Source organism: Triticum dicoccoides, chromosome 1A, assembly GCF_002162155.2.
Source record: "Triticum dicoccoides isolate Atlit2015 ecotype Zavitan chromosome 1A, WEW_v2.0, whole genome shotgun sequence".
Lineage (NCBI taxonomy): Eukaryota > Viridiplantae > Streptophyta > Magnoliopsida > Poales > Poaceae > Triticum > Triticum dicoccoides.
Genome location: NC_041380.1, coordinates 57,949,080 through 57,964,642, shown reverse-complemented (window position 1 = coordinate 57,964,642; position 15,563 = coordinate 57,949,080).

The following is a 15,563-nucleotide window of genomic DNA, read 5'->3' as shown; positions in this document are numbered from 1 at the left end:
GACAACATATGCAAGATACCCGCAATCAATAAAACATTGCCAAATTAGAACATGCACCTTGATGGGTGAACATGACAGGCCATCTGCCTTTGACTCCTCGAGGTTAGAATAGTCATTAGGATCATATTCTGAACAATAATCAACATGTGGGGAGCGTATGAGTTTCATTGCATCCAGAATGGCACTCAATGCCTTGGTGCCAATTTTGTAAGTCATTGCAGTGTTTAGCTTCAAGAGTGGACTGCTTCTAGTGCGACACAAAGCAGCTACACAGATCATAGTGTAGATATAACGGGAAAACCTTAAGCATCAGAGTAAAATCAGCAAAGTGGAACTTGCTGGAATATATGTGCTAGTATTGCCGGTACGGCTAGAAAGGCTTCGGATACCAGCTCTCTTCAAGTGAAGGTGCAGTACTGTTCATATCAATGTAACTCTCAAAGGCGACACAGCTCCGCACATTTCATTGCTGTTCTTATAGGATTCAAGTGGGCATGCCACTACAAATCCTATTCCTATGTTTACTAGATCCTACGAATCAAAGAGGCTCAAATTGTCCATCACAACTGACCGTATAGACCTCTACACTGCAAATGTCCCTGCTCATCTTCAGTACAAGGAACATACTGTACTACTATCATACTCCCTCAGTTCCAAAATATAAGTCTTGGTAGAGATTTCCACTATGGATCACATACAGATGTATCCAGGTACATTTTAGAGTGTAGATTCACTCATTTTGCTCCATATTTAGTCCATGGTGGAATCTATACAAAGACTTGTATTTAGGAACGGAGAGAGTATATATTAAAGAAGAACGGAAGAGGAACATGGTAAAGAAGAGCAAGCAGATTTTAGATAATAAAATGTTGGTTGCGCAGTGCCGACACATGATGAACCATAGCGCACTAAGAATGCAACTCCTAGCTGTCTTTCGACCATTTCAGGCGGTTGGATGAAGATCCTACGTCTCCTAACCCTTCTTCTTCCTCGTCTATGATTCTTCCCATACAAAACACCACACGGGCCGCCGGCCGGACCACCAGCCCCCACCGCCTGTGTTCCTCCGCCACCCCCACCCCCACCCCAACCCCCACCTGCGTCGAATTTTCTTTGTTCGGCGAGGCCCCACAACCACCCGAGCCCCTTCGATCGTACCGGCGAACTCCGGCGAGCTCTGAAAAAATTGACTGACCCAATTTTGAAATTTAGTATACTGTGATTTAACTAGTGTGGAATATAAAAGGGGAAAACCATAAGCATTGCGAGTATGGTGTTGAGCGTGCCATGGCGGATCTGAAGGTGCAAACCGGACAAAGGCAACTTCGCAACCAAGACAAGACATCAGAGTAAAGCAGTGGCGATCTATTTTGTTGCTGCGATAAATAAGTTGAGCAAATACGAAAGAGTACTGCCTCTGGTGCGGCGCCGTGTAGGCATCTGCTGAGAATTTGATGGTGCTGCGGTAGGGATGGCTGTCGGCAGCGTGGAAGCAGATCTAGGAGGGTAGACGGTGGCGGCAGGGCGCGGTGGACGAGACGGTCGTAGGAGCGGCGCCGACAAGGTGGAAGACGGCGGGGATGAAGCGAGAGGACGGGATGCAAGGATCCCGGTCCGAAGCCGTGGATGAGAGAGGTCGATCTCTTGTAATGGACGACGGCGTCGGGGTATCAGCTCCGGCATGGTGGAGGAGGACGGCGGTGGATGGGGTGGCGGACGGCGGCGGACGGAGGAGGGTGGGGTGGAGAGGGTGTTTTGGCGCCCACGGAGTACGAATGGGGAAAAGGGAGGTAGAGAGGAAGGGGGGAACCATCTATTCAGGGCGCGCTTGTCTCAAATGCGAGGAAATTTACAAACTTAGCCCCCGTTTCAAATTTCTACTACATCACAGCAACACTATTCGGTTGGGGATAGGAAGGTAATCTCGCATGCACCGAATATTTGCCGACGAGAGTTTGTTTTTGGCGCCCACCGTGTATGAATATGAATCGGGGAGGGAGTCGATTTCGGCCGAGGACACACTATGTTTTGGCGCCCACCGTGTATGAATCCGGGTGAGAGGCGGTTACGTCACGTTTGGGTGAAATTACAAATCTACCCCTATCGAAACCTATAGAAATCCAACATATAGGCTTTGCGTGACAGGGATAGGCAGTAGCGATTTCCATCTCGCAGATTTTGGTTTCGGGCGGTTACTGCGACTTTCCCTGCTTCGTTCAAATTTTGCAGAGTGCACGTTTACCGTGCCAACTCAATTCGAATCCCGTTTGTACTCTAATTTTTTTCGGGCGGGATCCATTTTCAATTGGAATTACATTCTATATACATCATTTTTTATATATAAACTTTCAAAAGCACAACAAAGAATTCTGCTCCTTTATATGTATAATATGATTTACAAATACAACGATCTCGAAATCTTAAGGTTGAATTCGATTTTTTTAACCAAATTATGTTCTACTAAAATGTACGGATCAGTAAAATCTACATATTAAATAACATAGATGTGCGTGAATTCATATGAGTATGCATGTTTGATAGATCAATTTAGGTTCAAGTATGGATTATGTCACACCCTAGCTAGTCCATGCATTAGAGTGTGGATCATGTTTACTCTTCATCAGAAACTTGAAATGGGGAAGGTAGAACCCCTAGCACCCCTTTTGAAATCAACTAGGGTTTACTAAAAATAATTTCAATGAACCTGAAATGCCCTTCTAAAATGTTCACCCTCTTTGTCTTAGGTTAGAACCTCTGGCAAAATTGTTGCACAATTTTCTAGGTCAACAGAAGGTCATTGATTTAAATCATAAATATTTGAATTTGGGCATTTAAATGCTATTAAATAATTAAAATGCTCAAATAATTATGGAAATAAATGTTTGATGTTAGGAATAATCCTAACAGAGCCCACAATTATTTTCAGGATTTTAGTAAGTGCCTAGGTATTTTTAATAAAGCCCTAAAGCTATAGAAAAATACAAAAAGAAAACAAAATTAAAAAAAAGGGGAGGAAGAAGCCCACCTGGGCCTTACCTGGCTCGGCCCAGCCTACTGGCTCGGCCAGTCACCCCCTACCTCACGCCAGGAGGCAGGGGCGCGTGCTCGCCGTGCGTCGGCCACGCGTCGGCCACCTCCTGCTTCTGCCGACGCTGGGAGGCGCCCAGAGACGCCACGAGATCCCCTCGTCCCCCTCTCGTCCTCTCTCACTCTCCCCCTCGTCTCCCTCATCCTCTCCCGCAATGGCCGAGCGCGCCCCTTGCCGCCGATCACTGTAGTCGCCGCCAGAGACCTCCCCTCGCCCCTCCGACGAGCCCATCAGCTCCGCCTCGACTCCCTCATCCTCCCCACTGAGCCACGCTTCGCCGGAAGCCCTGCAGCACCGCTTCGCCCTCGTCTTCAACCTCGGGCATCCAAGATCGCCGGCGACCGCACCTCTTCTCCAGCCCATCCCCGAGCCCACTGAGACCACCGCTGCACTCGCTGTGAGCTCCTCTTCCTCTTCCCCTAGTTCCCATGCTCGTTTGGCCCCTGTAGCCGCCATTTCCAGCACGGCCGAAGCTCGCCGGCGCCGTGCCTCGTCGCCGTCGTGGCCAGGGACACCGTGGCTTGAAGCCGGGCACACCACTGTGCTCAGCGCAGCACCAGGAACCCGTAGCCACCACCAGCTCTTCCTCCCGTGCACCGTAGCCTCGAAACCAACCTCGCCTGAACTTCGGCGACCGCCAAGCTCGTCGCCGGCGTCGTTTCTGGCCACCCCGAGCCCAACCACCACCACAAAATGCTGCGGCTCATCCCCAGCTACGCGTAGCGCTTCTCCGCCGTCATTTTGGTTGCCTGAGGGCGTTTTCCGAAGCCTCCGCCGTCTCGGGCCTCGCCGGCGGCTCAACGCCGGCGAGTTTGACCCAGTTTGACCCTGGGTGGGCCCAGGTAGACCCCTCCTGAGTCTATGACAGGTGGGGCCGGTCTGCTAACTAGTTTAGGATTAGTTTTAATTAAATTTTAATTAATTAGTCACTGACTAGTGGGCCCTGCCAGTTAATTAGGCTAACTAAACGTAGTTAGTGCACAGAGACACTGACCAATGGGCCCCACCAGTCAGGTTTGACCTGGTCTGGCGCCTTTGACCTGCTGACGTCACCCTGACGCATTGCTGACGCAGTAATTGATTTTCTGGATTTATTTTTATACAGGAAATTCTAGAAAATAGTTCAAACTTCAAAAATTCATAGAAATGCAACCATAGCTCCAAATGAGATAAATTATATATGAAAAATTATCAGAAAAATTCAATCTATCCATCTGTAATGGTTTCATGCATGACAAAACAAGTTTACGTTGCTGTTTAAGCAGAATAAGGAAATGCACTATTAAGGCCATGTTTAATGAGCTAATATTTGAATCTTTGATTCAAATGAGTTCATTCCTTTCTATTTTAGCTTGCATTAGGCCAAAACACATTCATATTGCCATGTCATAGCATGCATCATATTGTTGCATATCGTCATGTGTTGATTGTGTTCCGATGTGTTCTTCGTGGTAGGTTCTGCCTCCGAGGATATTCACGAGTATCCAATTGAAGGGCAGTATCCCACTACCACTCCATCAGGCAAGCAACCATTGATCATTCCGATACAAACCCGTGTTCTCGCTCCTGCTCTTGTTTACTGCATTAAGACATCGCGATTCAAACTGCTGTGTGCTATGGTAGTTGAACACTTATCCTCTGCATGACCTGTCATTGCCACAGTAACTAGATGAAACCCACTAGCATGTGTAGGAGTTGATTGAGACATGTATGTGATTCCTACCTTGCTATGCCTGCTATGCTTAGAGTTGTGTCAGGTCTGGTTCATCTGGGTGATGAGCTAGAGTGAAATGCTTATGTCGGTAATATGAGGGATGTGTTGAACATGTTTTGGTAAAGGTATCGATGAGAGGCCATGTAGGAGTACATGGTGGGTTGTTTCATTGAGGCCGTCCATAAGAACTGAGATCTGTATGTGTGATTTAAGATGCAGTTACTACCGTACATTGGGCCCGAAACCAATGGACCCTCTCGGCTTCTTAATCACCCTAGTACTCTGTCCAGGAGTTCCAATTAGTTTCTGGTGTTTGTAGGTTATGTGTTGGCGGCCGTGCATAGCGCTGATCCTAGGGGTGGGCTATGTTGCGGTAGATACGCCGTGGCACGGTGTACCGAGTCACCCGTTTGGTGTCTCGGGAACCCTGTTCACATCGTTCGGGGCCGTATGTGGAAACCTCGGCCGGACTCCCTGCGGATGGAACCTGGATAGGCGATAAACCTGGACTAGAGACTTAAGTGTTTAGGTAGGCCGTGGCCGACACCCTCGCTGGGCTTCCGCTTGAAGGTTGCCGAGTACATGTCGTGTAAACGGCGGTAAGTGGTGAAAGCGTGTATGACGAAGTACACCCCTGCAGGGTATAAACTATTCGAATAGCCGCGTCCGTGGTAAAGGACTACTTGGTTGCCTATACAGTTCATAGACAAATTAATGGATACTACTAAAAGACTCAAGATAAGTGTGAGTATCGAGGATGGCCCTCTCGTAGGATGACGAGGGAGGATCCCAGGTGGAGTATTGTGTTGGTGAGTAGTGGACTCATGTGCGAAACTGTTTTGTTGGTGAAGTTTCGTAGGATAGCTTAGCCAAGAGTCAAAGCTGGCTTGCTGCATCAACCCCACCACCTTCTTGAGAACAAGCATGTATAGTAGGTTCTGATGTAAGACTTGCTGAGTACCATTGTACTCATGTTTGTTTAATTACTATTTCAGACGACAACACTGCCCCCTCCGATGGGTTCTACGTAGACCTTGAGGTCGACGAGTGACTAGCCACCCAGGTGGTGATCCTGGCCATGGAGGGCCCTATGTAGATAGACCGGCTTCGAGAAGCCTTCTTTCTTTTTTAGAGTCTGTACTCAGACTAGTTGCTTCCGCATGTGCTTGTATGATTGTATGACTTGAGTGTCGGGTCATGTGACCCCTATCTGTATGACATGTTATGTATGGCTCCCTGGAGCTTTTAAATAAAGTACTTGAGTTGTAGAGTTTTGTTGTGATGCCATGTTGTATGTACTCATATCGGGCATATTGTGTGTATGATTGAAATGCTTGGTATGAGTGGGATCCGACAATCTAGTTGTTTATCCTTGGCAGCCTTTCTTATGGGGAAATGTAGTCTAGTGTTCCTCGAGCCATAGTAGTCCGCTACAGCCCGATTCACCGGAGTCCTGCTAGCCCAGCACTACTGTTCAGGACACTTGACTGGCCGGCATGTGTTTCACTTCGTCCCTATGTCTGTCCCTTCGGGGAAATGTCACGCGGTGACCTCCGGAGTCCTTCCTAGCCTGCTACAGCCCGGGTTCCCCGGAGTCCTGTTAGCCCAGTGCTACAGCCCGGAATCACTCGTTGATGACCGACATGCTCGATGTGATTCATGTATGCCTGTCTCCATAGATCTGTGCCGCTTTGGGTTCACGACTAGCCATGTCGGCCCGGGTTCTCTGTCATATGGATGCTAGCGACACTGTCATATACGTGAGCCAAAATGCGCAAACGGTCCCGGGCCATGGTAAGGCGACACCCGTGGGATACCGTGCGTGAGGCCGCAAAGTGATATGAGGTGTTACCGGCTAGATCGATGTGACTTGGAATCGAGGGCCTGACAGATTACATGTATCATCATCTCGAATTCAAATATTTGAATCCCTTTTTTGTTCACTCCTTTCACACCCATCTCTCTCGCATGCATGCTCCTTCAGGTAGCTATCACTCTCTTTTCTCCAGCTCACCCGCACGCTCACTTCATGTTGCTCCTATCCTCGCAAACATGGTCTCTTGACGTCTCCCTTGAGAAGTGTCACACTCTCCCTATCATTATAAATTACACGGTTTTCATTATCTCTCACGTCTCTACTGTTCTCTCGTATCACTCGGTACCTAAGCTTTCTTTCTCACCGCCAAACACACAGTCTCCACTCGTCTTTCATTTTGTCTTTCTCTCTATGGGATTCTCTCACACACCCTATATGTCTCTACATATGACTCATACCACTAAAATTACTCTCTCTATCTCTCCTGTAGACACAACATTTGTTGCGGTCTCCTTTTCGTCTCCATCCCAGACTGACATTATTCATTTGTTTACCGATCAGACAACCCCGACAACCGTCTCCTCTCTCTCTCTCACAGACACACACGCACAACTCCTACGATTAAAATGTGAATGGAAAACGAGATTTTGTTATACCCAAACAAAAAAGTACTGGAGGGAGTGATTGCTCTGACATGGACGCGACCTCTCATAGCGCAGGCATTGAACCGGTGCGCCGGCCAAGAGGGCCGCACTCGCTGCAGGCCCGGCTGAGCACGCCTCCTCGCTGTGTGCAACCAGCTTAAGACCGCCCCGCCTGCCTTCATTGAATCCGCGCGTGTGCCGGCAACACGTCCTTCCGCGAGCCGGCAGGCATTTTAGAACACAAAAAATGACTAAAATATAATTAATTTACGCATGGTCTTGACTTGTTGTGCTCGCACTGGTAGCAGGAACTAGTAGAGGATTTTCTTTATTTATAACTCTCCTCACATTTTTATTGGCTTTGAAGTGAATCATGGTTGTGGACATTATGTATGAATGTGCAGATATCTGTGAACATGAGTTTGATGTGGAAGTTGAACTTGGAATGTCGGGCTTGCGCGTGAACTATACCATGTCCAATGCTTCGTCTGTTATTGTTTGGAAAGTAATTGTTGTTATTACATGACCCGAAAAAAAAACATTTTGTGCCACATCAGTAGATGCACGGACATCACAACAGGCATGCTGACTGGATAAACATTTGAACCTAGCTATTATGAAGGAAATTTTGTATTGACAATAGTTTTAGATAGCAGGAGACGCCTAGCCTGCTCTGCCTCTGCTAGCTTATTTCTGGCTTCTTCCATCTCTTCTTTGTCTTGGGTGAAGAGAGCATCTGATTGCTCTTTTCGCTTCTTCAAGTACTCAGCTACATTCTCAAGGGCTGCTGCACGCTTTCTTTCAGCCTTTACTAATGCCACGAGGACACGAACAACTGACGACTCCACCTGGCTTGTGTGTAATCCAGCATCATCTGGGAATTTGCACCTTGTGTCTAATCCAGCATCATTAGGGAACTGGCACCTTGTGTGTAATCCAGCCTCATTTTGGAAACATGATCTCGAGGTTGACCATACTTCTCTCCTAGCAGGAACTGCATCATGACATGAAGTTACTTCTTTTTTAGATCAATACTCAGAGCAACCTAGATCCATTTAGTAGAAGCCAGATAAACAGAACTCGGAGAAGTGAATTCAAAAGGAATAAATAAATAAAAACATACTACAAGGTAAGAACACCCACTTCCTACATCAAGCTAGAAACGAAAGCATTAGGACGATTAAGACTCTTCTTATTACACATCGAAGAACACCATGCTTAAGAGAAACAGAAACTACAACATATACACATCGAAGAACACGAGGCTACATGAAAGTAATTGAAAGGGTGTTACTTACCAAAGCTCGTTTTACAGGTTCAGTGCAGCTCCTTGAAGATGTCCCAAATATCCCGTGTTTGATCTTCATTGCTCCTCTTCATGTTCGCACTCGTGGTTTTAAAATCTCAACATGGCAAGAAAAATATACTACTAGTAATGCTCGCGCATCTTGTGGGCAACATTAAAGCACTCGTCCGCCATGTTAGAGCATCTCCAACAAGATAAACTACTCATACAAATGCATCTTGATTCGTGCAACGCATGGGCATTTTGCTAGTTCTAAAAACCTTTCCATCATTTGCCACACTACTGGTTGCAGATGAAAAACCTACCCAAGCACAGCGCGATACAGGAGCGACGCAGAATTACAAGCTGATATTCTGTTGGACAATGGAGGCTATAACCAATTATTTTTACGGGAACAATAGCACCCAGGAAATTTGAAGGGTAGGTATGAACAAAATTGGAACTGCACATGTACTGCTAAGTGATTCAATACACACATTACCAATCGAGGAGGAGAACGATAGTCGCGGCGGCCTTTGTGAGTCATGGTCAGCAACGGGAGTCAGTTCATTGTCCACGACGGTGGTACTTCTGCGCTTGGCGTCGTCTTCCGGGAAGCAGATACGAGACCGTGGAAGACGATGCCGGGGAAGAGGCTCCGTGTACAACGACGATGGTGGACTGGCTCCAGTGCGGCGTACGAGGACGTCGATTAGGCAGATGTGCTGCGGTGGACGAGTGCGCCGATGTAAAGGGGAGGAGCACGAAGGCTACGGTGCCGTGGAGAAGTCTATTTTGCGGTGGGGCTAAAAATTGGGGAGTATTCAGGTGTACTACTCTGGGTGCCGGGGTGGGGTTGGTTGGGTAGGGTGAACCTAAAGTTACGAAAACAGCCCCCTACCAAGCGTCATCCGTAGGCCTGTTCCGAAGGCTATGATGGTACCTTCCCACTGCTCGAATCAGGGTCGCGGGAGATTTTCTCGCCGACCACAAAATTTTGTGACACTGGACTCCCCGTGTGGCGTGTTGAGTGATTCAGCTAAGCAACTAGCGAGTAGTAGTAAACTCTGCATATTAGGTTTGACCGAAGTCAAACTTCCTAAAGTTTGACCAAGTTTATAGAAAAATATAAACATTTACCATAACAAATATGTATGATGTGAAAGTACATTCAATAATGAATCTAATGGTATTTATTTGTTATTGTATATGTTAATATTTTTTGTTATAAGCTTTCTGAGAGTTTACAAAACTTGGCTTTGACCAATGCTAATACGCAGACTTAAATAAAAACAGAGGGAGTACACATTTGTTTTCTTAGTTTGTATTGAACTAATCATTTGTTGAAATTGTGAAATAAATATATTAGGCTATTGACTTCGAATGTAATGGTCTATACAATTCAAAAGTTACAATCATTGTCGAATCCCAAGATGTATACAAGGTCTATAGTACTTCACAACATGCTCAAACTCACATAATCCCAGTCAAATGAGAATCTAAATGCATTTCATAGTTATTACTTTGTAGGATGCAACAAGAACAACCATAACTCTATATCAGCCATTATAGAAGCAACATTTTGACATATCCCAATGTGTCAATGAAACGTGCAGAGTGAGCTTTTGAAGATGGAGTAGATAGGGCGGGAAAGATTGTATGTATGTGGATGAGAGAGTAGGAGACAAACCTAACGAGACAGAGAGAGAGATAGAGAGAGAAAGAGAGAGGAAGAAGTTAGGTCTGTGAGAAAGATGCATACATGTAATATACATGAGATGCGTGTGCATCTGGATTCTGTATACGTGGAAGGAGAAGAGACAACATGTTTGATGAGAGAGCAGGAAAAACATGGATGAGAGGGGAAGGATCTCGTGGGTTGAGGGATTGACAATTTTGTGCGGGGGAGAGAGGGATTGGTAATTTTGTGCAGGAGAGAGAGGGTGGGGGGAGGAGTCAGTTAGCCGTCGTCACATCACCCTGCTTCCAAATGACCCTGCATTCTCTAGCGTGGTGTGGTCGCCGTCTTTGATCTGCTTGTTGCCCTCTTTGAAGATTGAGGTGTTGTGCATGTTGGGGTGCAAAGAAGCACAAGCGAGAGTGGTTGCCGTGTAACCTTGGATGGGGATGAATTGTGTGCTTGGGGGAGTGTGTGTGTGTGTGTGTGTGTGTGTGTGTTGTGCTGCGTGTGTCTCTGTGTGTGTGTGTGTGTGTGTGCGTGTGCGCACGCGCGCGCGTGTGTGTGTCAGATATTGAGAGAAAACAAACCTAAGGAGAGAAATGGGTATTCATGAAGAGATTGTGCGGGCCTTGAGGTGGGCAGGGGCCGGGTGAGGGTGTCAAAATGTGCGCGTTGATGCATGTGTTGCATGCGACCGTGCGAGGGACGGACGAATCGAGAGAGATGGTTGTTGTGTTACGGATGCTCCTCCCTCTGTCTCTCTCTCTCTCTCCCTCTCTCTCTCTCTTACACACACACACACAAGTAAACTAGAAGACCGTTCTCTCATGTATACACAACGTATCAGCATCTGTCTATGTCTCACTCATGCACGATCATTTGCACATTCACACCTCTCTATGTCTGTATCACACGCACACCGTCTCCACATTGCCCTTCCGCCACAACACACATATGGACACATACACACGTTCTCTCTCAGTCACACACACAAAATCAGTATTAAAAAAAACTAGGGCGCACCTAAAACGTCCAAATCCAAATAAACACTAACTGGAGCTAAATTCAAATATATGGAAATATTGCAGCGTCAAGAACTTTCACAGGAAAAAAGTTGAGTAATATTCAAGGATTGTTTTCACACACACAAAAAGGTTCGGTGGGTGTCCTTCGAACGCGACACGGTGACGCACCATTCGATCGACCGCGCGGCCGCAGTTCACGCGCTTGCACAAGATTCTGTATCGTGGCCGTGGTACTAAGGCTCGTCAGAATGGGCTAGAACATAAGCTAGTAACTAATAAAAGTGCTGCCTAAGTCTAATGTTTACGTGTACTAGTATGGTTTTCTTTTAAGTTTGACCAACCTTATATATAAAACTAAAGTAAGCTCCCACAAGCGCACTCATCAATATGCCGCCGCCGCCGTTGCGCATGCCGGCGCCCGCTTGCTCCAGCTAACAATTTCTCGCCCATCACCGCCGTGTCGCCGCCATCCCTATGCCATGAAGCCGAAGGCTCGCCTGCTCACGTCGTCTGCAGTCCCTCCTCGCGATGTCGCCGCGCTGCCAAGCACGCGAGCAGCTGGTGGAGCCACGTCTATGAATGCATCGTACGAAGAGGAGGACGAGCGCGTGCTCCAGCACGCCGGTGAGGAGGAACTAGCATGTCATTGTCCTCTCCGCCCGCGCGGAGGAGGTGAGCATGGTGGCTGTCGCGGCAGAAGCCGGTCGCGCACGCGTCGAGCCCACAAACTGGGTGCGGATGCGGAATCTACCTTCGAGACCTTGAATGCCACATGGATCCTGCAATCTGAAGGAGAAATTTGGGTCAGTCGACTCATGTGAGCCGTTTAATGCAACATGGATGGCTAGAAGGGCTTCTTCCACCTCTTCTGCCATCTTCTTCCTTCGCTCTGTCGAACTTCTTTCACAAATCGACTGACCCAAATTATACTACTAGTACGAACGTATTAAGTACAGTAGGAACACGAAGATACGAGCAGTAGTACCAACTGCAAGAAGAACAGTAGTAAGACATAGTACTAGTACTACTATATGTACTAAAGAGTTCAAATAACGAGAAAGAACATAAACATAGTTCTGCTGGGGCCTCAGCACAACACACCCTTGAAAATAAACTAATAAGTAACTAGTCCGCTTGACACTGCAGCAGAACCAGCATGAGCGACGACACTGCCACCTACTTGGAGTCCGAGTCCACGTCCTTGACTTCGTCCTCGTCCCTCTTCCTCTTCCTCTTCGCCGGCGCTTCTTTGCTTGAACTGGACACTAGGTTTTGCTTCTTCATCCAACCCTTGTAGATATTTAAACAAAGGTAGGCATCCATTGCTGCGTACAGGATGTGATCTTCATCTAATGTCTTCGACTCCCATGCATGATGAAACTCGTGATGAGGTTTCTTTAGTTTAACGTACGAAGGATCAATCATGGTTGCTGCTAGGATCAACATTGAAGGTTGAGAGGAGGACACCAGGCTTGCCTTCTGGAGATCGAAGGGCTGGCCTACAACGAGACCTATCCGACGGAGGACGTCACTGTCGTTCTTAAAGCCTACAGTAACGAATTTCACTCTTTTGTCCTTGAGGAAGTTCTTAAAATCCAGGCACTCAATGTCGGCATGGCATATGTGGTAGACCAAGCAAACGTTGTGTACGCAAACCTGGATCACGGCGGGTTTCTTCCTCTCTTCATCCTTTAGATCCTTCTCTCGTCCCAGGACTGTGGTGTACTGAACATCTAGCCCAGTGACCCACTCATCCGTTGAACTGTTGAACATGCGTAGGAAGAGAGCAAGCCATGCTTTCACTGTCTCGGATCCACGTGTGTAGATGACGATGAACTGATCACCGGTGATGGCTCTAACCTGGTACTCAGCGGCGACCATGGAGATTTGGAGGCCATGGATTTTGGAGGAGGGTTAGGAGAATTTGAACTATTGTACCTCGCAAAAAAACTGAGAGCGAACTAATGTGAAAGGATGGGACGACTGGGAGTGAACTGTTGTAAGGTAGAAGACGGGGACGATTAGGGCGTGCGAACGGCATGGGGTTGCTGGCTTGCCCGGTGCATAAACGGCTGCAAGCCCCCAAAGAGTTCTCGAGAACTATGCGGGACCCACTAGATGTCATGTCTACTAGACCCATATCGTAGGCCTGATGGTATAGCTTCTGCCTGTTCGCACGCCATGCCGGCGCGTGGATGTAACTTCACTTAATTCCGTCAAACGTCGCGCCTCCCACAACCTTCGCCTCCCTCGCGCGGTCACGCCCTTTGAGACTTTGACCGGCTATAAATGAGAATTTTTTTTGCCTTTTTTAGACAAGCAATTTTTTTGCCTACTCCGCATGCATGATACTCCCTCTGGTCCTTTTTACTCCCGTCAACCTTTTGCAAAGTGTTTGACCAAATTTATACTTTTTTTGAACACCACCTTATATTAATTAACCAGCCACACCAGTACACTCATTTGATACAATATTCACCACACAGGGCGGTACATTATTTACAAGAATACCATCTAATCTATTGTCAAAGCTATCCTTAGCAATTAAGTGTGCCACCTTATTGGCCGAACGGCTAATCATTGACAATTGAAGATTGTTGATCAACTTGGAGATGCTCAACGCTTTCATCTTCTGGTCACGCATAGCGGACCTGTCAACGCTTTGACAGGCATCAATGAAATCCCATGACCAAATTTATACTAAAAATATCAATATCTACAATACTCCCAAAACACTTAGGCGTGGTGCATTAACTTCTACCTCGTTTCTTGTTTCTTGACATATCAACCAAGAGGAGATATGGGTGTGCATGCTTTTAATGACTTGAGACTACCAAACATGACATGTAGTGGTTAGTTCATTGCATGCAATGCTATTAATTAGCAAATAAACATTGAGATCTCGCGTTTTCCCCTCCTCCTTGGTCACATTGCACAATCTAAGATGACTTGCTCACCTAGACGGAGGGAGTACTGATTATAATGAGTACTCCCTCCTTCCATCTATATAGGGCCTAATGCGTTTTTCAAGACCGCCTTTGACTATTGATAAAATTAATACTACATGATATGCATAATGTGAAAATTATATCATTGAAAGCTCCTTTCACATACGAATTTGATGATGTGCTTTGTGTAAGTTGCATGTCATATATTGTTGCTCTAACATTTGGTCAAAGTTAGCCTCGAAAAACGCATTAGGCCCTATATAGATGGAAGGAGGGAGTATAAGAACTACGTTTTATAATGAGTGTAAAAATATTGATTTGACATTGTGAATGTTGACACATTGTAGAATAGTTTTTGAAGTCTGCAAAAGTACTCAACTAGTGTCGTCGTTCTCCCCAAAAAAACGTGTTTACCAATGCATGCATGAACTCTAGTTACTCTAACCCCCTCTCTTCTTTAATTCTTTGCCACATCAGCATGTTTGCTATTCCCGTGTGCATGATACCAGCTAAGATACCACCATTAATGCCAACCTTAATCATCGCATGCAATAATTTAGTGCACCTTGAAATATGAACATGTGTGGGGCGTGTTTGTTTTTAACGATTTGAGACTATACCTACCCCGGCATGCAAGATGACTTATTATGCACCGTTCCCCATACCTGCAGGAAGCCCGTTCGTCTCCAAATTTTTTCCTCTCCATGTGTGGAAACAATATGCCTGCCAAACTCTCCTTCTCCCTCCGGCGGTCCCACCACTCCACCCCATGTGAAAAAATTTGCATGCATGACTCTCCTGCCCCACGCTCGTCCAATCCATTGTGACCAGCAATATTTCCACCCCTTCGCTCCCCCGTAATTTACTCCAACAAATATGCCCACGTAGTTGTTACTTAACTGCAGGTGCGTTCGGTCATTGACATATGGGCCCAACAGGGGTCTGGCCCACATGTCAGTGACGCAACTGGACCGGCAGTTAAGCCAGTGCAGCTCAGTCCATATCTTACGTAGGTGTGCAATTGCTCGCTATAAATACTGCGCCTCCCACGACATCTCTATCTCCTCCCCCTCACGTTCACGTTCATCGCTATCTCCTCCCCCTCCCTCTCACGTCGACCACCATGGCATCGCCCCTCCAAAGCCCTAGGAGCCCCTCGCTGCACCGCGCGGATGGTCACGCGTCACTGTTCCGTTCCTCGCCGCCACTAGTCGACGAGGACGTGTCGGTGTTCCGCTCCTCGCCGCTACGCGACGCATCGCCGGTCCGTTCCTCGCCGCCACTAGTCGAGGAGGACGCGTCAGTGTTCCGCTCCTCGCCGCGATGCGTCGAGGTGGACGCGTCGGCGTTCCCAATCTCGCC